The 25,651-nt window shown below is 44.6% G+C and overlaps 1 long non-coding RNA gene across 2 annotated transcripts in view; it reads right to left on the bottom strand.

Moving 5' to 3' along the window:
* Positions 1–25,651, bottom strand: part of LOC148129599 (uncharacterized) — a 38,069-nt gene that overhangs the window by 10,996 nt on the left and 1,422 nt on the right. Inside the window, exon 2 of one of the 2 annotated variants that reach the window (XR_015745258.1) lies at positions 11,616–11,931. The exons of the other annotated variant lie outside the window; for it this stretch is intronic. This is a non-coding gene — a long non-coding RNA (uncharacterized LOC148129599). The remainder of the gene's footprint in view (positions 1–11,615; positions 11,932–25,651) is intronic. 2 annotated transcript variants of the gene reach the window in all.

Here is a 25,651-nt window from a genome sequence, read left to right as displayed (position 1 = left end):
TGCGTGGCCAGGGCAAAATGAGGTCATTCGGAGTGTCCGAAACCTGAGAGGGATTGGGATTGTCCTTTGAAATATTTATTGCCCTTCCTTTCCCTTTCCTTTTCCAAAGTTTTTGCTTTTCTTTCCCCTTTTCTCTTTTTTTCTTTCTTTCGTCTTTCTTCTCTTCTCTCTCTCTTTTTCTCTTCTTTCTTGTCTCTTTTCCTTTTTTCCTTTCTTTCTCTTTCTTTCCCTCTCCTCCCTCCCTTCTTTCTCTTTTTTCTTTCCTTTTTTTTTCTCTTTCTCTCCTCCCTTCTCCCCCCTTACCTCTCTCCCATCTTTCCTTTCTCTTTTCTCTCTTTCTTTATGCTTCTTTCCTCCTTACCCTCTCCCTCTCCCCCTCCTTCGTTTTTCTTCCTTCTCCTCTTCCTCTTCCTCTCCCCCTCCTTCCTTCATCAGCCTAATAAATGTTTATTTATTTATTTAATTTATATTGCCACCTATTCGCCCATGGCGACTCGAGGCGGTTTACACAATGTAAAACCATATTTAAAACAAAATAAATAAATAAATATACATCCCTCCGTAAAGTTTGGACGCCAACGCAGGCTGCGATCTAGGAATTTTCTAGATATTTTCCAGGCAAGACAGGGACAAACACAAGAACGATGCAAATATTGGAATATTTTTGTCGCAGCGGTTTTATTCAGAAGCTGATATTTGAACTAAACGGAGGTCTTCTGGCAGGCCAAAACCTTCTCTAGCTCGACCCCAGCGGGGGGGGGGGGCGGCATCATTTAACAATTGAGTCCCCGTGCCAGTTTCAGCAAACTCCAAACGGTCTAAACCTTTAAGTGCAGGGAAGTTCCCCGCCCCCCGCCCCCAAATAGGAAAACTTTCCTTTTCCTACTGGGGGCTGGTGGGGAATGTACCATTGTGGCTAGCAGACGCTGCCCACTCTCCAAGCCACCGGATTTCCCTCTCCCTCCCCTTCAGCCAAATCCTAAAGTCCTCTTGTCCCTTCCTGCTACACAGTTTCCCAAGCCAAGTCCCCAAATGGCACGTTCCCTTAACCAGCGAGGGATTGGGGAGGGGGAGGGAGAGGGGGGGCTTAGACAGAATCCCAGGACAGTGTGGATGGAAGGAGGAGGCGAATGTCCTCACTCACCTGTGTAAAAGAGAGAGGACACTATGGAGATTTCTCCCTGTGGGTTGAAAAACGCTGCCAGACAAATTGGGGGGTGTGGGGTGTGGGGGTGGAGAGAGAGAGAGAAGAAGAAGAAGAAGAAGAAGAAGAAGAAGAAGAAGAAGAAGAAGAAGAAGAAGAAGAAGAAGAAGAAGAAGAAGAAGAAGAAGAAGAAGAAGAAGAAGAAGAAGAAGAAGAAGAAGAAGAAGAAGAAGAAGAAGAAGAAGAAGAAGAAGAAGAAGAAGAAAGTGAGGGGGAGAGAGACGACAGTGAGGGAAAGATAAAAGAAAAGAAAGGAGAAAAGAGAAAAGAGAGGGAGAGAAGAAAGAGACAGAAGAAAGAGAGAGAGAGAGAGAGAGAGAGAGAAATAGACAGAGAAGAAAGTGAGGAAGAGAAGAAAGTGAGGAAGAGAGAAAAGAAAAAGAAAGGAGAAAGGAGAAAAGAGAGGAGAGAAGAAAGAGAAGAAAGAGAGAGAGAAATAGGGAGAGAAGAAAGTGAGGGAGAGAGAAAAGAAAGGAGAAAGGAGAAAAGAGGGAGAGAAGAAAGAGAAGAAATAGAGAGAGAGATAAATAGAGAGAGAAGCAAGTGAGGGAGATAAGAAAGAGAGGGAGAGAGAAGAAAGTGAGGGAGAGTAGAAAGGGAGGGAGGGAGAGAAGAAAAAGAAAGGAGAAAGGAGAGGAGAGAGAGGGAGAGAAGAAATAGAGAAAGAAGAAATAAAGAGAGGAGAGGGAGAGAGAAGAAAGTGAGGGAGGGAGAGAAGAAAAAAAGAAGAAAGGAGAGAAGAGGGAGGGAGAGAAGAAAGAGAGAAAGATAAGAGAGAGAGGAGAGAGAGAAAGAGAGAGAAGAAAGTGAAGGAGGGAGAGAAGAAAAAGAAAGAGAAGAAAGGAGAGAAGAGGGAGGGAGAGAAGAAAGAGAGAAAGATAAGAGAGAGAGGAGAGAGAGAGAGAAAGAAAGTGAGGGAGGGAGAGAAGAAAAAGAAAGAGAAGAAAGGAGAGAAGAGGGAGGGAGAGAAGAAAGAGAGAAAGATAAGAGAGAGAGGAGAGAGAGAGAGAAGAAAGTGAGGAGGGAGAGAAGAAAAAGAAAGAGAAGAAAGGAGAGAAGAGGGAGGGAGAGAAGAAAGAGAAAAGATAAGAGAGAGAGGAGAGAGAGAGAGAGAAAAAGAAAGTGAAGGAGGGAGAGAAGAAAAAGAAAGAGAAGAAAGGAGAAAAGACAGAAGCGGGGGTGGGTGGGGGGAGAGGATGAAGAAAGGTTTGTTTGTGCGCGAAGGCTTTCCTTATCACCAGCAAATCAGCAAATGGCAGTCAGGACGAAACGGCTTCAAGGTGACAGCCCAGGTTTCGAAGCCAACGGAAAGGCGGGGCTCCGCGATCCAATCGGGCCCCCTTTTATAACACAGGCACTTTTCATTCTTCTGTGCCCGTCCAGTTTACGCGTTGGCTCCTTTTCACCGTTTCTTCAACCCTGGGGTGCTTAGGGGAACCTGTGCACCAGCAAGCCATATTCTGATTTATTCTCCTTAACCATCCACTTAGGAAGCCTCTGGGAGGTTCTTCCCAGCGTTCACTCAACTCACACAACCCGCGAAGCAAACCCGAGCGTCCTTCTCGCTTCACCCCCGATTTTATTTTTATTTACTTCAAGCCCTTTTCTCGACCCTCCCCGCCGCTCCCGGAGCCACTCTCTCCCCGCGGAACCCTTTCAACTTGACCTGCTCTTCCTCCCTGACCCCTCTTCCTCCCCCCAATAATTTCCCAAAAATAAAGGTTCGGAAACGTCGCCCGTAAAAAGTCAGACGGACGCTGAATTTCCTTGCAGTCAGAGGAAACCTTTTTGGCGCAGAGGTCCCCAAACTTGGCCACTTTTAAGACTTGTGGACTTCAACTCCCCGAATTGTCCAGCCAGCTCTGTTGTTTGAGTTCCACAATTCAACCGTTTTATGAGTTGGAAGTCCACAAGTCTTAAAGTTGCCAAGTTTGGAGATCAACAGCTGCTTTAGGAACTTAGCTGGCCCTCGTCAGACGCGCGTTGAGACCTCTCGTATAGGATCATCTCGCTCTAGGAAGTTCGGGTTTTTGGGGAGGGTTGAGGGGGGAGCTATCGCTCCAGAAAAGCGTGGGACAAACCTAACCTTGCTAATCCAGCCATCCCTCCCTCTCCCCCCCCCCTCCCCCAAGAGACCACGTTGGGTGTGGACACGGGGCTGTCCCGCTTGGCGGCTGAACGCCGGAATGATTAAACTGAGTCTCCCTGGGAGGTGTGTTGATTCGGGCAATGCCTTCAGACGCCCGCCCCCGCCTGACCCCGAAGCCCTCAAGTTCAAACCAAGCTTCAACACACACACACACACACATCCCACTCCCCTTAATTTTGACCACCGCTCTCGAAACCTTCCGAGAGGCACCACTGCGCTTCTTCCAAGGCAAGGAATCCCGAAACGGGGGTCGATTGGATCTCTCCAAGCCGAAGCCGATCTAAAACGGCGGATCCCCTGAGATTATTCCCCCACCCCCGAAGGAGAAAGCCCAACGCGGGATGGGAGGACCAGTTCCGAACAACTGCCGGCCGAGGCCTCCTTGCAAGCCGCCACGGGTTCAAACTGTGGCGCGGATCTGGGGCACTTCCTTTGACACGGACGCGTGAGAATCGGTGGGGAGGAGGAGAGTTGTTTCGCCCACTTGGAAGAGGGGGTGCGGGGTGCGGGAAGGATGCTCGGAGGAAACAGGGCGAAAGGCGCCCGAGTGGTCTCATTTCCTGAAGCAAAGCTTGTATATTTACAACACACCTGCGCCGCAGAAAGAGAGAAAGAGGGGCCGGCTCCGTTTTTTTGTTTTGTTTTTTAGTTTCACCACGCGGTGTGATTTCAAATGCTTTCCTTATGGCCAAGCTTGGGAACTCATCTGGGTTTAATAAAAGACCCCAACATCCTTTCCTGCATATAGGCAGGATAACACTACAACACACAGACACACACACGCACGGGCATACGTATAAATACGTGTGTGCGCAAGTGTGCAGCGTCCGAAAGAAATTTCTGCGGCGCTGCTTTTCCCATAGATAGCCGGTTTAATGGTTTGATAAAGGGTCGGTGGGATGGGGGGATTTAAACCCCCGTCTCTCTTATACACACACACACACACACAAAACAACAACAACACACAAACACACAACCAATTGGGCGAGGGGGCGGGGAGGTCCTTTACAATGTTTTGGCTGGCTGCAGCACAGCGTCCGGGTTTTCTATTTTAAGCCGAATTGGAAATGAAGGAACTTTAAAAAAAACAACCCGTAAATGGAAATAATTTCCTTATTCTCAAGCCTGAACGAACTAAAACAGAACAAGGCTCTATTGTTATGATGGTTGGTCGGATTATTACTGCTTTTCCCCCGCATCCCCTTTTAAAAGAAAAGAATACCTTTTTCCCTCCCGAGGAGAATTAGAAGATGGAAAGATGATTCAACTGGACTGGGGGAGGTGGAATAAAATGTCCCAGCAGTAAAATGTAGCATCAATTTCTTGGTAATTCGGCAAGAACTGAGCCCCAAATAAACAGAAAGGGTCTCTTCTTTTCCCCTTTCAGGAGGGGCCTGTTTTTTTGACAGAGAGGAACATAAATAAAGATAGCAAATAAACGAAGGGATTTTAAATTTCCGGTTTTGCTGTGAAGTATTTAAGTAAGATGGAGCTTTTGTGATCTAAACTCGATTTGGGCTTCCAAGTAGTTTTCCACCAATGTGTAAACTGCATGCAAAAGGTATTTGTGCTACCACTGTTTGAAGATGAAAAGAACACTTGAGTTCGATTCTTTCCTCCCTCCCCTCCCTTCTTTCTCTTGTCCTCGGAGAAAAAAAAGGGAAGGAAACATAGAAACAAATCCAGGCTATTTTACTCCTGAAATGTTGGCCTATAATTACAATAAAATTCCGAAAAGGATTTGCACAGTTGTTCTCCCCTCCCCTCAAAAGATCTGAATCCAAGGAGTGGCAGAGGGTTCTTCCCAACCTTACACAAAACATGCCAACTCAGACGCATTAATAAAGTGTGCATATAAAACATGTTCCTATTTGCACATAGGTGCAGACAGCTATGCACGACTGATTCGTTTGGGGGGGGGGAATCTTCCTCTATGGCCCTACATGTACACAGCAGATGTTTCCATGAAGATGTATGGATATTGCCTGTGTCCTGGACACTGAATGTGAGAAGAAATATGGATGAAGGGGAGGGGAGAGGAAAGGGAATAGAGAAGGGAAATGAAAGAAGGAAGGAAAGGAGAGGAAAGGAAAGGAAAGGAAATAAGAGAAGGGAAAGGAAAGGGAATAGAGAAGGGAAATGAAAGAGGGAAGGGAAGGAAATAGTGAAGGGAGGTAGAAGGAAAAGAGGGGAAAGGAAAGGAAATGAGAAGGGAAAGGAAAGGAAGAGAAGGGAAAGGAAAGAAGGAAGGAAGGAAAGGAAAGGAGAGGAAAGGAAAGGAAATAAGAGAAGGGAAAGGAAAAGAGAAGGGAAATGAAAGAAGGAAGGAAAGGAAATGGAGAAGGGAAGGGAAGGGAAAGAAGGAAGAGAAGGGAAGGAGGGGGAAGGGAAGGAAATAGAGAAGGGAAGGAAAAGAAATAGAGGGGGGGAGAATATATATATCTGTTTATTCATAGATCCACTCCAATACATCAAAGAAACTACCAGATTCGAAGACTTTTAAACCGAGCAGACAGTCCCGCTCGCCCCCCATGGAGAGAACCAGCCACCCTCCTCCCCCCCCCCCCGACTGGAGCGCCGCTTCCGCCGCCCAGAAAGCGGGCGAAGAGGCTTCGGGATCAGCCCCAACCCCGGAACCCCTCGCCCGACCGCCTCCCCTAGTCCCCAAGGGGCTGGTTGCCGCCGAGCCCAGCAGCGCCCTCCGTGACTTCGCCCGGCCCGGCCCGGGGTTGGGTGGGCGGAAGCTGAGCCCCCCCCCTCCCCCCACGCAGGCCGAGCGGGGCTGCGCCCTCCAGACGTTCATGAACTCCCCCTTCTTGCTTTCCCCACGAGGGAGGAAGGCCGGAGGATCTCCCAGCTCCCCTTCGGCTGCAGCCCGGCGCGCTTGGCTCCGCGAAAAGCCATCCCGAAAAACGCGCCTGGCTTCCAAAAACCGGGCCAGCCGTGGGTCGTAGAAGCGAAGCCTTTTGAGATCAGCACCCCCACCCCCACCCCACCCAGGCCCCGTAAAACAGGGTCGAGGAGTGGGGTTGCCGATAGCAGGCCGTCCAGGGTCCCCGTCCCCCCGCAGATTCCCGGAAACACCCCGAAGATGGAAGGGGAAAGAGAATTCTGATTGGGATGAGCGCCTTTTTGTATTGGAGATGGACGTTCAATTCCTTTTCTTCGGGAAAAATAGATCTTTTGGGAGAGCTAAAGTAGAAGAGGAGAGGGAAGGAGGGAGAGAATGAAAGAGGGAGAAAGAGAGAGGGGGGAAATGAGAGAGAGGGAGAGAGGATGAAAGAGGGGGGGAGAGAGGGAATGAGAGAGGGAGAGGAGTGAAATGAGAGAGAGGGAGAGAGAATGAAAGAAGGGGAGAATGAAAGGGGGAGGAGCAGGGAAGAGAATGAAAGAGAGAAAGAAAGAATGAAAGAGGGGAGAGAGGTGAAATGAGAGAGAGGAGAGAGAATGAAAGAAGGGGGAGAATTAAAGAGGGGAGGAGAGGGAAAGAGAATGAAAGAGAGAAAGAAAGAATGAAAGAGGGGGAGAGGGGGGAATGAGAGAGAGAGAGAGAGAGAGAGAGAATGAAAGAGGGAAAATGAAAGAGGGGGCAGAGAGAGAAAGAAAATGAAAGAGCGAAAGAGACAGGGAATGAGACAGAGGAAGAGAGAGAAAGAATGAAAGAGTGGGAGAGAGAAAGAAAGAGAATGAAAGAGGGAGAGGGAAGGAGAGAGGGAGAGAAACTTCTTTAAAAGTCCCGGCAAAGGCGAATTTAGAATTAAACCACCAGTTAAACCACCACTGAGCTCACCTACATCATAAATCTTGTTTCAGAGTTTTATTCCTTCAAAACTTGATACTAAACGCCAAGACCTGGAGACTTTCTAGCTGCGCCACCTCTGAATGAGACTCCCTCTAAACGGCCGGACTACAGAGTTCATCGTTCCCAGCGCTCTGCTCGTGCCCAGACGCTAAAAACCACAGGTTTTGCATTCCACCCCCCACCCCCCAGCGCCGCCGGTTTGGGACCGCTTGCTCGGCGCCTGGTTTTGGATCGCAATAAACGCGACTTTGCATTTTTTTATTATTATTATTTTTTACTGGTGCCAATATTATTTTAAAAGTCGAGGTTTCCTTTCTCCCAGGCTGTTGAAATAACTGTTGCAAGAAGCTTACTCAATCACAAAACACAACCCAGTTTAAAAAACAACAACCACCATATATTCTGATTAGTTGTTTTATAGGAAGCTTGTACCAAACGAACAGGAACAGGCATAAGAGAAAAATCTCAGTTGATTTGAGGAAGCCAAGGAATATTTCTCGTTTCCTTAAGAAAATATTCCCTTGAGAGTTCTCTCTTTCTCTCTCCCTCTCTCTCTTTCTGTGTGTGTGTGTGTGTGTGTGTGTGTCAGAGAGAGGGAGGGAAGGAGGGGGGGAGAGAGAGAGAAAGTCGGAGGTTCATTCATTCATTGGGGGCCCGGCGCTTTTAATCTTTAGATTAGATAGAAATGTTTAGAAAGGGGACTCTGTATAGTTTCTGACTCTGGTAGTTCAATGCTTAATTAAAATCAGCTTTTGTATTCTGAGTTTTATCTGCCCTGCGCCAGACCTTCTCCTCTCTGTAGCTGGACCGTAAATCTTAGATCTGAAAAGGCAGCAGAGTGCTTTCAAAACAGCTACACGTTTTAAAGACTTTACAAAACAGGGGGAGGAGGGGAGGAAGCCAAACGAAAAATTAATTCAGAAAAGTAAACCTTGGGGGATTTTTTTCTTCTTTTTTTCTGGGGGAAAGGGGAGGGGAGGGGAGGGGAAGGGAAGGGGAAGGAAAGGAAAGGAAAGGAAAGGAAAGGAAAGGAAAGGAAAGGAAAGGAAAGGAAAGGAAAGGAAAGGAAAGGAAAGGAAAGGAAAGGAAGGAAGGAAGGAAGTTAGGACAAAGGAAGGACTCACGGAGAAAAGAAAGGAAGGAAGGAAGGAAAGAAAGAAGGAAGGAAGGAAAGAGAAAGAGAGGAAGGAAGGAAGGAAGGAAGGACGGAAAGGAAAAAGAAAGAAAGAAAGAAAGAAAGAAAGAAAGAAAGAAAGAAAGAAAGAAAGAAAAAAGAGTTAACAAAGGACTCAGCGAGAAAGGAAGGAAGGAAGGAAGGAAGGAAGGAAGGAAGAGAGAAAGAAAGAAAGAAAGAAAGAAAGAAAGAAAGAAGAAGAGAAAGAAAGAAAGAAAGAAAGAAAGAAAGAAAGAAAAAAGGAAGAAAGGAAAGGAAAGAAAGAAAGAAAGAAAGAAAGACAAGAAAGACAGAAAGAAAGAAAGAAAGAAAAAAAAAGAAAAGAACGAAAGAGACAGAAAGAAAGAAAAAAAGAAAGAACGAGAGAAAAGAAAGAAAGAAAGAAAGAAAGAAAGAAAGAAAGAAAGAAAGAAAGAAAGAAAGAAAGAAAGAAAGAAAGAAAGAAAGAAAGAAAGAAAGAAAGAAAGATTCAACATGGAGGCTATTACAAGACTGTAGTATATCTCTTACAGAGAAGATACAAATGTTATAGGTTGTCATGTCCCCATGAGCCAAAATTTTATCATTTTAGAAGAAAAAAGGTAGCTGATGTTGATCCTCACCCAACATTCAAGCACCAAGAAAAAAGGTACAGGAAGAGGGGAGAAGTAGGAAAGAAAATAAAATAAATAAGAAAGGTGATGGAAAAGAATAGCAAAGAAGCCCTCATTGGGCCCAGGAAGGTTAACTGACAAGATCTGAGTGCAACTGTTTCAAGAAACTGTAATTGACTCACCTCCGCCTGGGTGGTAAGTAACAAGAGGTTGTAAATAGCAAACTCCATCCAAAGTCCATCACCCCAAAACCTGAACGTCTACTTGAGCTCTCTCTTCTCCCTTCATCCACCCTGCCGCTTTTTCCCTGAAAGCAACGTTTCCCCCCTGAAAGGGTGGAAAATAAATCTATATATATATATAAAAAATAAAAATCACAGGTTTAGGAAGACTGTCCTAAAGGAGATTTTGGCTACGGGAGAGAAAGGAAGTCTTTACTTTTCTGCCTTGTATCTTTCCTTTCCCCCACTTCCTAGATCGGTGGGGAGAGGAGGGAGGTTGGAGGGGGAAGGGGGAGTGCTTTAGAATTGCAAAAAAACACATTTGCTTGAGTTGGGCAGCTACGGAAACTGGATAAACAAACAAATAAATAAAAACAAGGGAGGTGTCTCTTAAATGAAAGGCCGATAGGGGAAAGAAAGGAGATGCAATGGGAGAAAAAAGAAAAGAAATTGAATAAACAGACAAAAACAAAGCTGGGGTGTCACTTAAATTGAAAGACAGATAAGGGAAAGGAGGAGGTGTTCAAAGGGAGATGCTGCAAGGGAGACATTTATTCAACAAAGCCGAAGGGTTGTAGAGTGTGAAGCGGACTATTAAGGGGGAATATTGGTAGCTCAGGGTTGAGCTGTGGGGTCCTTGGTGCTCTCTGAACTTGGTGGTTTTCTTGCAGACGTTTCATGACCCAAACTAGCTAACATCACCATGCTAGTTTGGGTCATGAAACATCTGCAAGAAAACCAGCAAGCTCAGAGAGCAACTAAGACCCCACAGAATAGAATAGAATGGAATGGAATGGAATGGAATGAATAGAATAGAATAGAATAGAATAGAATAGAATAGAATAGAATAGAATAGAATAGGAGTAGAGTAGAGTAGAGTAGAGTAGAGTAGAGTAGAGTAGAGTAGAGTAGAATAGGTTTTATTGTCATTGCATTCCACGAATACAATGAAATTTGAAAGCTACTCCAGCACAGTGCCCCAAACAACACATCACAATCACACTACAGAGTATTTAATAATAATAATAATAATAATAATAATAATAATAATAATAATAATAATAATAATAATCATCATCATCATCATCATCATCATCATCATCATCATCATCATCATCATCATCCCCTCCTCTCCACAAACTCCTTTCTAGCACTAACGATTTTACCTAGTTGGGTAATGAAACGTCTGAAAAAAAAAAAAAAAACCCACCAAGGTCAGAGTGGACAAAGGTCTTCCTCCTTCTCCCACTCCCACTCCCCTTCCTCTCTCCTCCTCTCTGCAAACCCTACTTCCTTCCACCACTGATGATATTACCTGGTCGGGTAATGAAACGTCTGCAAGAAAACTACCAAGCTCAAAGAGCACCAAGGACCCCACAGTCCTCCTCCTCCTCCTCCTCCTCTTCTTCTCTCTTTTCCTCCATTCCTCAAACCCCCTCCCTTCTAGCATTGATAATGTTACCTAGTTGGGTAATGAAACATCTGCAAGACAACCACCAAGCTCAGGAAGCACCAAGTCACCTCACCTTAGATAATTTCTGAGGGCTCTTATGAGATTTAGGAAGAAAGAAAAATTATCCTGCACCCTTATATGGAGTTTTAGAGCATAATTTTGTTTGCATGGGATTTGCGATTAGCTACAGTATAAGGAAACAAGCAAACACCGTCCTCATTTTTCTTTTTGACCTATCACGCTAGCTTTGATCAGGGAGAAAATGCCAATTTCACTGCAATCCTTCTAAAATCATTGGCTTGAAAAGATTTCCTCTCTGCACACTTACTTGGCAATCTCACTGAGCTGGATTTCCAGAAAATATATTTGAGAGGGGTGAGATATAATTCATCTTAAACTCAATTTTTTTCTTTTCAAAGCCTTCGGTGGTTCACATGTGTTTGTAAGGCACACAGCTTGGTGGAAACTTGAATATGGATGAAGTTCATAAATAACCATTTATATTATAGTTCACTTTTTACAGTCCCTCAGATAAGAAATATGAAGAGTTCAAGTGTTTGGGCTAGGAGTATTCTTTCAAAGCAATGCATTTTAGCAGGAATGCATAGGATTTGATCTGGGAGATATAGTATGAACAAAGTTGATGAACACCAGATCTGTGAATGTTGTATCATTTATGAACATAAAGAGATTGAGCAACTGTTGGTCTGAAATGGTCTAGGGTTTCCTGCCTAAGCAGGGGTTGGACTAGAAGACCTCCAAGGTCCCTTCCAACTCTGTTATTCTATTCTACTCCATAACAGAGTGAAGGGGCAATGAAAGAGAAGGAAGACAAAAGAATTTTAAGAAGAGGGGGGAAATGACTGATGGCCAAAAGACCCATCAGTGAATTTAATCCTCAATACTATAAGGATGGAGGCCTTTCTATAAAAAAAGCTTCTTTGGTTAGAAGAACTCAAGGAGTTCTTGTAACTCACATTCATAGACAGGGTGTCTCTTTTGGTCTCCAAGGATCTCACCTAAGGATGCCGAAGGCCACAGGTGGGTTGATGTACATCTATTTTGTGTGAAGGAAGATTGGAAGTTTTCTTTCTTGATAGACTCCTTCTTGGTTAGCTTCCAGTCTTCATATCTTCCCTAGCCATCTGTCTTCAACAGTCATAATCATCAAGGTCTTTGAAGATGAAAGAAATTGATCCAGGAGGGGTCACAGGGAGCGCTGAAGGTGCAGGTTGGGGATCTGTGGAGAACAGCCTGTGCCTCCTAGATGACTCAAATCCCTGGTTTTTCCTCCAACAAACAGGGTGTTCTGATGAGACTACAGGCTTCTCTTAGCTGAGGGAGACGGCAGAGGCAACCTCACCACAAAAGAGTTGGCAATACCAAGCAAATTTGGGCCAATTAAAAAAAAAATTAAAGACTATGAAGAGAATAGAAGAGAATATTCATAGTTCGGGGTTGAAGAGTGGGGCCTTGGTGCTCTCTGAGCTGGGTAGTTTCCTTGCAGACGTTTCATTGCCCAATTATGTAACACCCTCACTGGAAACTGATGAGGTTACCTAGTTTGGTAATGAAATATCTGCAAGGAAATCGAAGACCCCGCCCCCATCAAAGATTCAGACCTGTTTCAGCTTGGAGAAGAGACCAAATGGATGAGCCATTGGGCTGGCAAGTTGCTGGTGAGACAACAGAGTTAATGTGTTTGTGTAGCCACCAGGAGTTGAAACAACTTCACAGAAGTCAGGCAGACTTATAAGATCCCACATGGGAGTGCTCATCACTTCTTCCCAAATTTGTTCTGTTCTGTTCTGTTCTGCCCTGCTCTACTCTACTCCACTTTAAGACTTGTGGACTTAACTGGGAATTGAAGTCCACAAGTCTTAAAGTTGCCAAGGTTGGAGACCTCTGCTTCTACTCTACTCTACTCTACTCTACTCTACTCTACTCTACTCTATTCTACTCTACTCTACTCTACTCTACTCTACTCTACTCTATTCCCAATTCTACTCTACTCTACTCTATTCCCTATTCTACTCTACTCTACTCATTTATTTTATCGAATGTATCAATTGTGTGTCACTCATTCTAGGAACTTAGTGAAGGAAAGTCTAACCATTATTGGATAACTGTGGGAGTCAACCTTAGCATTTTTTTACCTTCAAGACTAAATTCTCAGAAAAATGGAGGATGGGAATCAGCTATTCTTTTGTTGACTAATTGGTAGAATTCCAAAAAGAAAATCCCAATATACGTATATGTTAAACCATTTCCGTACCATTTCCAAGGGTTGAAAAAAGGTGAATTCTGTCCCACAAAGGTTATGAAACAATAAACCCATAGGTTGTAGAACAGCACAATATTCTTTAGCTTTTTCTATTGTAGAATAACATAGTTACATTAGGAAAACTCATTAACTACAATGGCTGGTTGGATATACAGCACTAAGCTATGTTTTACTTTAATGATAGCCAAGTTCTTACTGGCATTGGAGCCAAAACTAAAGAAACCAATTATAGCTTCTAGTTGAGGGACTCCATTAAGTCTTTGAGAAATTTACCAGGCGTTCTGTTCCAAACATGTAACCAGGCCCAGGATAAAGAATTTAAAGCTAAGCTTGCATTAAATTATATTAAATTGATTAAATACAGCTGATCATTTCCCGCAACTTTAATAGTTCCCTATTTAGTGTCAGTATTTGGTCCAAACCCCAAGTAATTTTAGGCCTCGTGAATCTTAAAAACGCTACACCAAGTGCTCAAATATGTGCCTTTAAGAAATCCAATCTATTTTTGCTTAAGAAAGTGGTTCAGCTGACGTTTAAGGAACAGAAGCAAATAAATTAGTGTGTAATATATGGGCTAGAGAGTTGGTGAGACATTTTGACTCCTAATTTGGAAACAGATTCATCTCTGCACATTTCAGGAGAATCACTGGCCCATCTGTGCAGCCTCACTTCTAGGAGAAAGACCTGCCTTCTTTCAAAAGCCTACGGGGTGTATTTGCACACGAGGTGTACTTGCACATTTGGGTCTAAAGAGTCACCCTAAATCTGCGCGTCTCTTTGTCAGCCTGTACAGATTCACATCCCCAGGAAATGAGGCCAACAGGAATTGTGGGAGTTGAAGTCCAATTCTTTTGGCACACCCAAGGATGGAGAAGGCCCCTCCTATGATTGAAATAGTTGATTGAGTAATGGCAAGTACAGGTCTCTTCTCAGAGTTATCTCCATGGGGCTAAGAGGGCCATCCATCTCTCTGATACAAGCAGGACATGTTCAGGGGAGGTTCTATGTCCCGATGAAGGTGGGCAAACTGTAGTTCTCTAGATGTTAGTGAATGGCAATTCCAAACATCCATCACCTTTGGCCATAATGGCTGAGGCAGCTGGGAGTGGTAGCTCTACAAAGTCATTATGTTCCCCACCTCCACCCTCAGGCTTATTTTGAAACTGTGAGAACATCCTCAACATTCTTTTACTCCTCTTGAAAGACCTAAACCGTACCTCCTCTAGTTCAGTTCAACTGCTTCATCTTCTTCCTTTGAAGTGACTTGATTTCCAACATGACCCTCAAATATTGGAAGACTGCTATCATGTCACTCTACAGTCCTTTTTTTTTTTTTTTTTTGATGAAACTAGACATATCCAGTTCTGGCAACTGTTCTTCGTATGTTTTAGCCTCCATTTTTCCCAATCATCTTTCTGACTTTTCTCTGCATTCTTTCTAGAGTCTCAACATCTTCTTTATATTATAAAACTGGATGAGTAGTGGAGAAGGTTTGAGACTAGATATGGCAAAGATTCGACTAGGTTCAACTTCATTTTCAGCCAGAGCCAAAAACCACTTGCTGATTGTTTTATTGAGACCAGCTCCCTCTCAGAGTTGTTACTGTGGGAGGATGTGTGTTGCCCATGGGGAGTTCTCGGCTTACAACAGTTTGCTTAATTGCAAACTGGAAAAAGTGACTTATGACCATGTTTCAAGACATAAATCTAGGAAAGAAATATATCGGTTGGGCAATTACTTTTTCCAGCTTGATTTTTTTGTGGTCTTTCGGAGATCGCCTCAGCATCCTAAAAGTGGGATGGGATTCTTTTCTTGGGTTTGTTTGTTTGTTTTGATGCTCAAGTCATGGATCCTCCATAGAACCTGCAATTCTTTTTAGAAGGGATTAGTTTAGCTATGTAAAAGGCAAAATCCAAGGAGGTGGACAAGAAAAAGAGATTCCTTCGCTAAAGAAAAGAAGGGATGATCACTTTGGAGTCAACTAAGAAAGTGGACATGGTTAACGAATAGTCAAGTAGGCTGGATTATTTCAAACCAAAGTACTTAGTCGATGGTAGTATCTTTAGAGTAATTCTTCAAATATTCCCAACAACACCCATACCCAATATGTATTATTAGGAGGAATGATGGGAACTGAAGTCCAGAACATTTGGAGGCCATCAAATCGTAGCATTTTTTTAGAGATGGGTTTTCCTTCTTCCACCATCAGGCCGTTTCTTCTCAAATGTTGTTTATCTCCAGAAGTTGTGGGTACTCCAACACTGGAGGTTTTTAATAAGAGATTGGACAACAGCTTGTCTGCAATGTTTCCTGTCTGGGGGTTGAACTACTAGAAGGGGGTTGGACTACTAGAAGACCTCCAAGGAAGGGTCCAACTCTGCTATTCTATTCTGTTCTGTACTCCACTGGAGTTCTTGGTCAAGAGAGGGAGGGATGGGCCCACTCATCTAGAGACCTTCTGGGTGATCCAACTCCTTGACCAACATCTTCACCACTACAGCACATGCAAGGCTAGCAGGGAATTGGGATGTTTCCATAGCTACACCCCATCGGAATGGAGATAAGGTGATGCTTGCATAGGGAATTAATGGCCATGGTCAGTTGACCCAATTAAAGACCTACTTCCTATCTTCACAGGAGGATTAAGCTGAGTTGTTATTGTTTGGTTGGGTAGCTGATGGAAAGTCAATCCTTTGGCTTAGCTTATGAGCCAACATTTTCTGTGTGGCCAGAATAGCAGCTACTTCACCCACCAAATATTGCATGTACTATGGAGGGGTCTTTGGCACTCTCTGAGATTGGTTGTTTTCTTGCAGGTGCTAGAAATGGGGGGTGGGGAGGAAGAGGAGGTGAAGGAGAAGGAAGGAAGGCCTAGAGACTAAACATCTGAAGAATGGTTGTAGGATTTGTGTATGGCTAGTCGAGAGAAAAGAAGGGCTAGGGGTGACAGGATAGCAGTATTCCAACATTTGAGGAGCTGCCTCAAAGAGGAGGGGGTCAACTTATTTTCCAAAGCACCAGAAAGCAAGACTGGAAACTATGGATGGAAACTAATCAAGGAGAGAAGCAATCTGGAATTAAAGAGAAACTTCCTAACTGTGAGAACAATTAACCAGTGGAACAGCTTGCCACCAGAAGTTGAGGCTTTTAAGAAGAGATTGGACAGCCATTTGTCTGAAATGGTAAGCAGGGGGCTGGACTAGAAGACCTCCAAGGTCCTTTCCAGTTCTATTCTGACTTGAATAATGCTAATAAAAGATGTCAGGCCAAATGGCAGGACTGAAGCAAGCCCCACCCCTTTGCGTGACTGTGTGTGAGATTCATGTGCAAGAAGGACTGCATTTGAATCACCACATTCCATCTGCCCTCCTGCCAATTTTGGCACACACCCAAGCTCCATGGCTCCTGCTGGCTCTCTCATCATGGTGGCACCCAAGTCTGCTTTTTAACTATATTTAACATCATGATGAAAGGTGTCTGCACCTTTGTGTGCAGCTGAGGAAGGCCAAAATTCCCTTTGGGTGCAACTTAAGAGTTATGGGGAAATTTACTAACAGTGAGAACAATTAACCAGTGGAATGGCTTGCCTCTAGAAATGGTGGGTGCTGCATCACTGGAGGTTTTTTTTTTTTTTTTAAAAAAAAAGAATAGACAGCCATGTGTCTGGAATGGTATAGAATCTCCTGCCTAAGCAGCGGGTTGGACTAAAAGACCTCTTAAGGTCCCTTCCAACTCTGTTCTTCTGTTATGACTTTATGGGCACCAAACCAACACGCAAGATGTGTTGTATGGGAGGGGGGGAAAAACACTGGGATCAACACTCGGTTATACTTGTTAGAGGAAGACTGAGAAGCAAGTAAGTAGCACCCTACTGCCATATTTTCAAAGCTGAAATTCAACCTTGTCATTCCTTGCCTGAAGGGTGAGTCTGTACGAGCCCTGAACTGGTAAACAAGCAGACAGATGCATACTTTGTCTTTCTTGCAATAGATCCTGAGAAGTCCTGCTTTCTTGTTTGGGAACGGATTCTTCTCATTCATCCGCTCTCACTCTCATTTTTTTTCCACTTTTTTTTTTATATCCCAAGTTGTCATGAAATCTTTGGAATTTAGGGAGGGAGAGGGAGGGAGGGAGAGAACATAGATAGACGGACAAGACAGACAGACGTGAATAGATGATAGGCAGACAGATGATAGTTAGATATAGATAGATATGTAGAAGATAGACAGACAGACAGATGGCAGGCAGGCAGGCAGACACTGAAGAATGAGAGGAAAGAGGGGGAGAGGTAGGAGAGAGAAGAACAGACAGGGGAGAGGGAGGAGGGAGAGAGGATAGATAGATAGATAGATAGATAGATAGATAGATAGATAGATAGATAGATAGATAGATAGATGACAGACAGACAGACATGAATAGATGATAGGCAGACAGATGATACTTAAATATAGTTATGTAGATAGATAGATAGATAGATAGATAGATAGATAGATAGATAGATAGACAGATAGATAAGTAGATAGATAAGTAGATAGATAGATAGATAGATAGATAGATAGATAGATAGATAGATAGATAGATAGATAAGATAGATAGAGAAGATAGATAGAGAAGATATGTAGAAGATAGATAGATAGATAGATAGATAGATAGATAGACAGACAGACAGACAACAGACAGACATGAATAGATGATAGGCAGACAGATGATAATTAGATATAGATAATTATAGATAGATAGATAGATAGATAGATAGATAGATAGATAGAGAAGATAGATAGATAAGATAGATAGATAAGATAGATAGATAGAGAAGATAGATAGAGAAGATAGATATGTAGAAGATAGATAGATAGATAGATAGATAGATAGATAGATAGATAGATAGATAGATAGATAGATAGATAGATGACAGACAGACAGACATGAATAGATGATAGGCAGACAGATGATACTTAAATATAGTTATGTAGATAGATAGATAGATAGATAGATAGATAGATAGATAGATAAGATAGATAGATAAGATAGATAGATAGAGAAGATAGATAGAGAAGATAGATATGTAGAAGATAGATAGATAGATAGATAGATAGATAGATAGATAGATAGATAGATAGACAGACAGACAACAGACAGACATGAATAGATGATAGGCAGACAGATGATAATTAGATATAGATAATTATAGATAGATAGATAGATAGATAGATAGATAGATAGATAGATAGATAGATGATAGATAGATGACAGACAGACAGACACAAATAGATGATAGGCATACAGATGATACTTAAATATAGTTATGTGATAGATAGATAGATAGATAGATAGATAGATAGATAGATAGATAGATAGATAGATAGCAGGCAGGCACTGGAGAGAGAGGGAGAAACAGAGAGGAGGGTGGGGCCAATAAATTCCCTACAGGAATAACCCTTAATGGACAAAAGCAAAAGCATTTGAATGCTTGGAATACTTGAAAGAAAAGCCCATCGCCATAACAAAGCCCCTAACAGATGTGGGGAAAACTTAGCTACTCCTTGCAGGCCTGTTTTTTTTAAAAATCATAGCAGCCCTCCATTGAATTCCCCCCCTCCCCCGTGACTATATATGGCAAAGATGGCTTGAAAGCGATTGGCATGGTTTCTAAGGAAGAGTGCTCCAAGGCAAATCCCTCTGAGATAAATTGGGGCTGAGTTTCCCCACTGCCACCACCACCACCAAAAAAGAAATAAATCAGAAGGCCTGTGGCTTACAGACTGTCCTTGGAGCAGATGTAGAAGTCATAAGGTTGGCTAGCAGGGGTGAGAATTTTCTGCTAAAATGATGCATTATTAGAGCAACAGTCTTCCCCTGTAATGATGGATGGCCGTGAGAGCTATGGATTCTAAGAATGGCTGATCGAAAGAGAATCGATGCCTTTGAACTGTGGTGTTGGGTGTGAATTACTGCATATGCCCTGGACAGCTAGAGTAACTAACAGAGAGGTGTTAAATCGTGTAAAACCAGGCACGTCCCTAGAAGCTAAAAATCACAAGACAACATCTGATTTACTGGTTATGCGTGTGAATTCATTGGAGAAGGCAATGATGCTAGGAATGTCCCAAAGGTGTTCCCCCCCCCACCCCAGAGGCAACTGGACTTCCTTCTTTTTCTTTGAAGACCTTTCCCCTTCTCATCCAAGAAGCTTCTACAGTTCTGGCAGAACGGGGCGGGGAAATGGCCGTCCCACCAGAACTGAAGAAGCTTCTTGGATGGGAAGCGAAACAACTTCGAAGAAACACCAGAGTTGCCAGTTGGCCAGTTGTTTTGGCTTGAAGACGTTTCCGCTTCCCATCCAAGAAGCTTCTTCAGTTCTGGTGGAACGCTGGGGAAATGGCCATTCCGCCAGAACTGAAGAAGCTTCTTGGATGGGAAGTGAAATGTCTTCAAAAGAAAAAAACTGGAAAGTCCAGTTGCCAATTGTCCAGTTGTTTTTGCTTGAAGACGTTTCACTTCTCATCCAAGAAGCTTCTTCAGTTCTGGTGGAACGGTGAAGGTGAAGGCAAACCATTCTCACTGATGAATTGCCCTCCCTGTTAGGAAATTCCTCCTTAGGTCTAGGTTGCTTTTCTCCTTGATTAGTTTCCATCCATTGTTTCTTCTCCTGCCTTCTGGTGCTTTGGAAAATAAGTTGACACCCCCCCCCCTTCTTTGGGACAGCCCCTCAAATACTGAAACACTATCATGTCACCCCTGGTCCTTCTTTTCTCCAGATTGGCCACCCCCAATTCCTCCCATCGTTCTTCATAATATATGGATAGTTAGAATTCTTTTATTGGCCAATTCTTTTATTGTGATTGGACACACAAGGAATTTGTCTTTGGTGCAAATGCTCTCAGTGTACCTAAAAGAAAAGATACCTTCGACAAGTCAAGAATCATCAGGTACAACGTTTAATAATAGTCATAGGGTATAATAAGAATTAGAATAGTATAGTACAGAATAGAAATATAGAATAGAATAGAACAGAACAGAACAGAATAGAACATAGCATAGCATAGCATAGCATAGCATAGCATAGCATAGCATAGCATAGCATAGCATAGCATAGCATAGCATAGCATAGAATAGAATAGAATAGAATAGAATAGAATAGAATAGAATAGAATAGAATAGAATAGAATTCTTTACTGACCAAGTGTGATTGGACACACAAGGAATTTGTCTTTGGTGCAAATGCTCTCAGTGTACATAAAAGAAAAGATCCATTCATCAAGAGTCAAGAATCGTAAGGTTCAACACTTAATAATAGCCATAGGGTACAATAAGAATAGAGTAGAGTAGAGTAGAGTAGAGTAGAGTAGAGTAGAGTAGAGTAGAATAGAATAGAATAGAATAGAATAGAATAGAATAGAATAGAATAGAATAGAATAGAATAGAATAGAATTCTTTATTGGCCAAGTGTGAATGGACACACAAGGAATTTGTCTTTGGTGCAAATGCTCTCAGTGCACGTAAAAGAAGATACATTCGTCAAGAGTCAAGAATCATCAAGTACAACACTTCGTGATAGTCATAGGGTACAATACTATGGTTTAGTCTCCAGGCCCTTAATCGCCTTCTCTCATCTTCTCGCTTTCCTTTCATGCTCCCCACCCCGCCCCTTACCCTTCTTTAAATATGCAGGCCAAGGCTCCTCCGTTAAGTCTACCTCCCCTCTCTCCCTCCTCCCCAGCCGGCCGGGCTAAGGCTAGCGAGGAGTTGCAAGCGCTGGCCAATATTTAACTTATATGGCTGAGCCGGCGGCTTTCTCCCCCGCGCCTTTTCTTTCTTTTTTTTATTTTCCCCTTCCTTCGCGCTCGCTCTGTTTGCTCGCGAATTAATCATCCAGCGCGCAGTCGGCGCCAGGATAGATTTATCCTAAGCGGGGACACGGGGAGGGTGGGAGTGGGTGAAAAGGGCCCGGCGAGGAGGAGGGGACGCCAAGCCGCTTTCGCACCTTCCCGCTTTTGATCCGAGATTAGCGCAGCCTCCCCTCCAAGCGGCTCGGTCTCCAGGGGGCTTAGCTCCAGAGGACATTCCCGCCAGGCGGAAGTTTACACACCGCGAGCCAAGGAAGGCTCCTCGGAGGCCTAACTCGGGAACCACAGCCGGGGCCCGTGGAGAGCGAGAGGAGAGGAGAGGAGGAGACGGCGGGGTGTAAGCTGGAGAAACAAAAACTTCCCGTTGGGAATGAGAGTCGAGGACTCGTCCCCAACCGGGTGCCCTCCAGCGGCCCCTGGCTCTTGCCACCTCTCCTCCCCCACCCAGCCTTGGAGGGCCGTAAGCCCCTCCAAATAAGTCATCTTGCTGGACTCGGCGCTCTTCCGACTTTTTATTTTTATTTTTTAAATGAAATAAAGCCACCCGCCGAGCGTGGAGGGAGTCCTGGCTTCCCACGCGCATTTTTTTGGGTGTGTGTGTGTGTGTGTGTGTGATTTCTTTGGACTTTCTCCAGACTTCCCTAGGCTTCCTTGAATAGATCCGAGGTCTCCAAACTTGGTCACTTTAAGACTTGTAGACACTCTCAGGGTGTCAAAAAACTCTCAAAAGTCAAAAACTCTCAGAGTTCTTCAGCCAGAATAGTTTACTCTCTTGTAATCCCTTCCTCTGCAATCTCTCTCCCCTTTGGGAGATTAAAAGAGAGGGGGGGGGAAGCAGGCATGGCTGGCTGGGGAATTCTGGGAGTTGAAGTCCACAAGTCTTAAAGTGGCCAAGTTTGGGGACCCCTGCTTTTACACCATAAGTCCGTGATGCGACGATTTCCACCAGCCTCTTTGAAAACAGACAGTATTTCCTTTCTTTTTTAAATGTTACTTTCCCTGAAAAAGGAGCGTATCCTTTTCCTTTCTTCTTTCGTTAAAGCTTTGCACAGAAGGGTAGGCGGTTTGGGGTGGGATGGGGGAGGAAAGACGCGTTTACGGTCTCTCGCGCCGTCGGAGCCTTCCCTAAATCTAGATTTGTAATTTAGGAGAAGGGTTTCGCTTCTGCCGAGAAAGTGAACTGAGATGTGAGGGGGGAGGAGAGATGCTGAATCCTCCCGCATCGGGGCTGAAATCCCTAGGGAGGTTTATTGTTCATGGGCAAAAGGGGTCCACTAGTTTGTTGGGGCTGGAGAGGGGAAATCGATGGAAAACTAAGCGAACTTTGTGGTATTGGTGTCGGAGCTAAGGCCTGGACAGGAGCGAAGGGAAGGGAAGGAAGAAAAAAAGGAAAGAACATGAGAGAGAGAAAAAAGAGGAGCGAGAAGAAAAAAGATAAGAGAATAGAGGAAAGGAGGGAGGGAAGGAAGAAAAAAGTGAAGGAATATGAGAAGGAAAAGGGAACGGAAGGAAGGATATGAAAAAGGGATAAATAGGAAGGAAGGAGGGAGGGAAGGAGGGAGGGAGGGAGGACATGAAAAGGGGGGAAAGAGGAGGATGCCCAGTTAAATGCCCAGTTAATTCAAAGGCCTCTGGGTCTCTGGAGGGAACTGCCTTTCTTCTTTGAACATACAGCCCTCAAAATCTACACCTTGAGCCACCCATCTGCCCTTTCACACAATACCACAGTCCTCTCGCTTGAGACCCCAGAAGCCCACTAGGGTAGCACCTGCTTAGTTCTTAACCAGACCATTTCTCCGGAATAGGAGTTCCCAAAACACACACACACACACACAAAAAAAGTCCCTAACAAATCCTTTTCCACTTGCAGCCTGGAAAACCGCCTGAACTTCTCAGCCATTAGAGACCCAGCTCTCTTCCGGGTCAACTTTATAAAAGCTCTTAGGGTCGTGAAGGGTATTTTCGGAGAAGGAGTCCCCTCCCCATCTTGGGTCCCGCCAGCGAGGAGACCCCCTCAACCCCGTTTCAAGGGTGTGAAACGAATCGGTTAGAATTAGAAACCCAATAATATATGGGGGGGGGGGAGTGTTGAGGAATGCCCCACGCTTTTCCTTCCCTTCGTGGCCCAGTAATTTCAAGCGAAGAAAAAAATATAGACACCGAGATGGGATGCAGAGAGAGAGACTGTGTGACGTGTGTATGTGTGAATGAGAGGTGGGGGGAGAAGAGAGACAGAGAGGAGAGAAACAGATAGAAGGGAGGGAGAGAGAGAGAGAGAGAGAGAGAGAGAAAGAGAAAGAGGCAAAGAGAAAGAAGAGAGACAGGGAAAGAGTGTGGTGTGGAGAGAGAGAGAGAGAGAGACAGACAGGAGAGAAAGAAGGGAGGGAGGAAAAGACAGAGAAAGAGGCAAAGAGAGAAAGAAAAAGTGTGGTGTGCAGAAAGAGAAAGAGAAAGGGGGGAGAAAGAGAAAGAGAAGAGAGAGAGAAAGAGAGAGAGGTAAAGAGAGAGAGAAGGGAGGGAGGGAGGGAGAAAGAGAAGAGAGAAAGAGAAAGAGAGAGGGGTAAAGAGACAGAGAAGGGAGGGAGGGAGAAAGAGAAGAGAGAAAGAGAAGAGAGAAAGAGAAGAGAGAGAGAGAGAGAGGTAAAGAAAGAGAGGAGGGAGGGAGGGAGGGAGAAAGAGAAGAGAGAAAGAGAAGAGAGAGAGAAGAGAAAGAGATAGAGATAGAGAGACGGGTTTTTTGTAGTGTTCTGGATCGCTGGGTCTGTAATGTCAAGTCGTCGGTAACAACATCCAGTCTAGCCTTAATTGTCTGTGTGAGTTTGTTTGTCTGGCCCCGCGGCTTCTTTCAAGGCGACCGGGAGGGAAGGGGAGATATTTTGTGGGGTGGAAATGATCCTCAGGGCCGGTTTCCTGCACGGCTTTCAGCCCCCTGGCGCCGAAGAGCTCTTAGCCTTCGCTTCGAAAAATGCAGTGTTAGGAAAGCTAATCGCGTTAGATGTTCCGCTCCAATCTTGACCACATTTGCGCCGCCGCCAAAGCCGGCCTCTCGTTTCTCCCTCCAACAAACACAAACGGCCTGAGTGTCTCCAAACACACAAATCCCTTTTATCTCTTTCAGGAGTGGAGTAGGGCGGGGGTGGGAAGGAGAGAGAGAGACAGACAGACAGACAGACAGACAGACAGACAGAGACACACACAGAGAGAGAGACAGAGATAGACAGAGATAGACAGAGATAGAGGGAGAGGCAGAGAGACACAGAGAGACAGACAGAGAGACAGACAAACAGACAGACAGAGAGAAAAAGACAGAGGCAGACAAACAGACGGAGAGAAGTACAGAGAGAGTTCGTGTGTGTGTGTGTGTGTGTGTGTGTGTGTGTGCACCCACACGCTCAGAGCACAAGTTTTCCCAGTGGATCTTCCGTGGAACTTCCCCAAGGCAGCGAGGCCAACTGGCCGTTCAACTAACAAGGCCTTCTTTTTAATAATAATAATAATAATAATAATAATAATAATAATAATAATAATAATAATAATAATAATAATAATAATAATAATAATAATAATAATAATAATAATAATAATAATAATAGATGATAATGATGATGATGATCATCATCATCATCATCAATTCTGGGCCTATTTTAGGAGGCCAGCTTTTCATTTGGGAGTCTTCTTCTACGGTCCCTTCCTCCCTGAATTTCTCCCATCCTTGTCTCCAGCCCCACCCACCCCCATCATATGTATCAACCACCTTCTGTGTATCTCTGTTTAAAAAAATAATCAAACCAGGGCTGGGTTCAATACCTGATGTGGCTTCATTAACGCTTGTGTGTGGTGTGTGTGTGTGTGTGTTGCACACAACTGTCTGTGGAAACCCTTCCGCTAATCCATGATTCCCAGCTTCAGACCGACAACCCTCTCCAGCCCTTAACCAAGATTATCAGGAAACAAACTTGGTTTGCCCTTGAAAAGGCAGCTGGTAGGCCTTTCGTGGGTCTGATTAGACCCGGAGTGTGAAGGGAAAACGTGCATATGTGTGCACCTATGCGTCTGTGTGTGTGTGTGATGTAAACCTATTTTCCATACATTTGTGTTTCTATTTCTTTTTTTGTTTGTTTGTTTCTTTCTTTCTTTCTTTCTTTCTTTCTTTCTTTCTTTCTTTTTCTTTCTCTTTCTTTCTTTCTTTCTTTCTTTCTTTCTTTCTTTCTTTCTTTCTTTCTTTCTCTGAGTGGCGCATCGTTGGGCGGGCCTGAAGAATGCCCCTCCATCACCTCCCGCCCCTCCCCCCCAAAATAAATAAGACGCCGCTGGAGTTCAGGATCCCAAAGTGTCTATTTGACCCGAAGCGCAGCCAGCTAAGGAGGTTTGCGCGGCGCTTCTTCTGAGCTAATCCTGCTGGCGGGGGTCCCACACCGACAACTCCGACCAAGGGGGCGTGACGAAGCCAGGTTTCCCACTGTCAGATGCGGCTCTCCCACAGACCTTCCCACCCACGCGAAACCAGGGGGACAGAAGCTACTGCTTCGGGTTTCCCCTTGCGCCCTCCCCGGCCTCTCTTTTCGAGACCACCGGCCCCCCCCCCGTCCCCTCTCCACGCGCCCCAGAAGAAACCCCAAAACAGCCGGGGTCTCCGGTACAGCCCACAACAGTGAGGATGGCAAGAGGGCTGCAACCCGTTTTGCGCCGGTTCGCCGCATACCAGGCGGGTGGGGGAAGGAACGGGGGTTGGGGGATGGGGGAGAAGGAGAGCCACAGACACACGCGCGCAAACCCGCCTCCCCTTTGCTTCCTCCCCCTAGACAGGCTCGGCCCTCCTCCTACGGGGTAGCTGAGACTACAAGCCAGCCTCTTCCCGAGACGGCGGTTCACACTCCGAGGTCTGACAAATCCTCCCAAGCAGCGGCGGAAAGGCAGGAGGGTG

Source organism: Notechis scutatus, chromosome 13 (genome assembly GCF_049901735.1).
Source record: "Notechis scutatus isolate UNSWTSFEM ecotype Mainland chromosome 13, rNotScu1.2, whole genome shotgun sequence".
Lineage (NCBI taxonomy): Eukaryota > Metazoa > Chordata > Lepidosauria > Squamata > Elapidae > Notechis > Notechis scutatus.
This window is presented reverse-complemented; position numbering and strand designations above follow the sequence as displayed.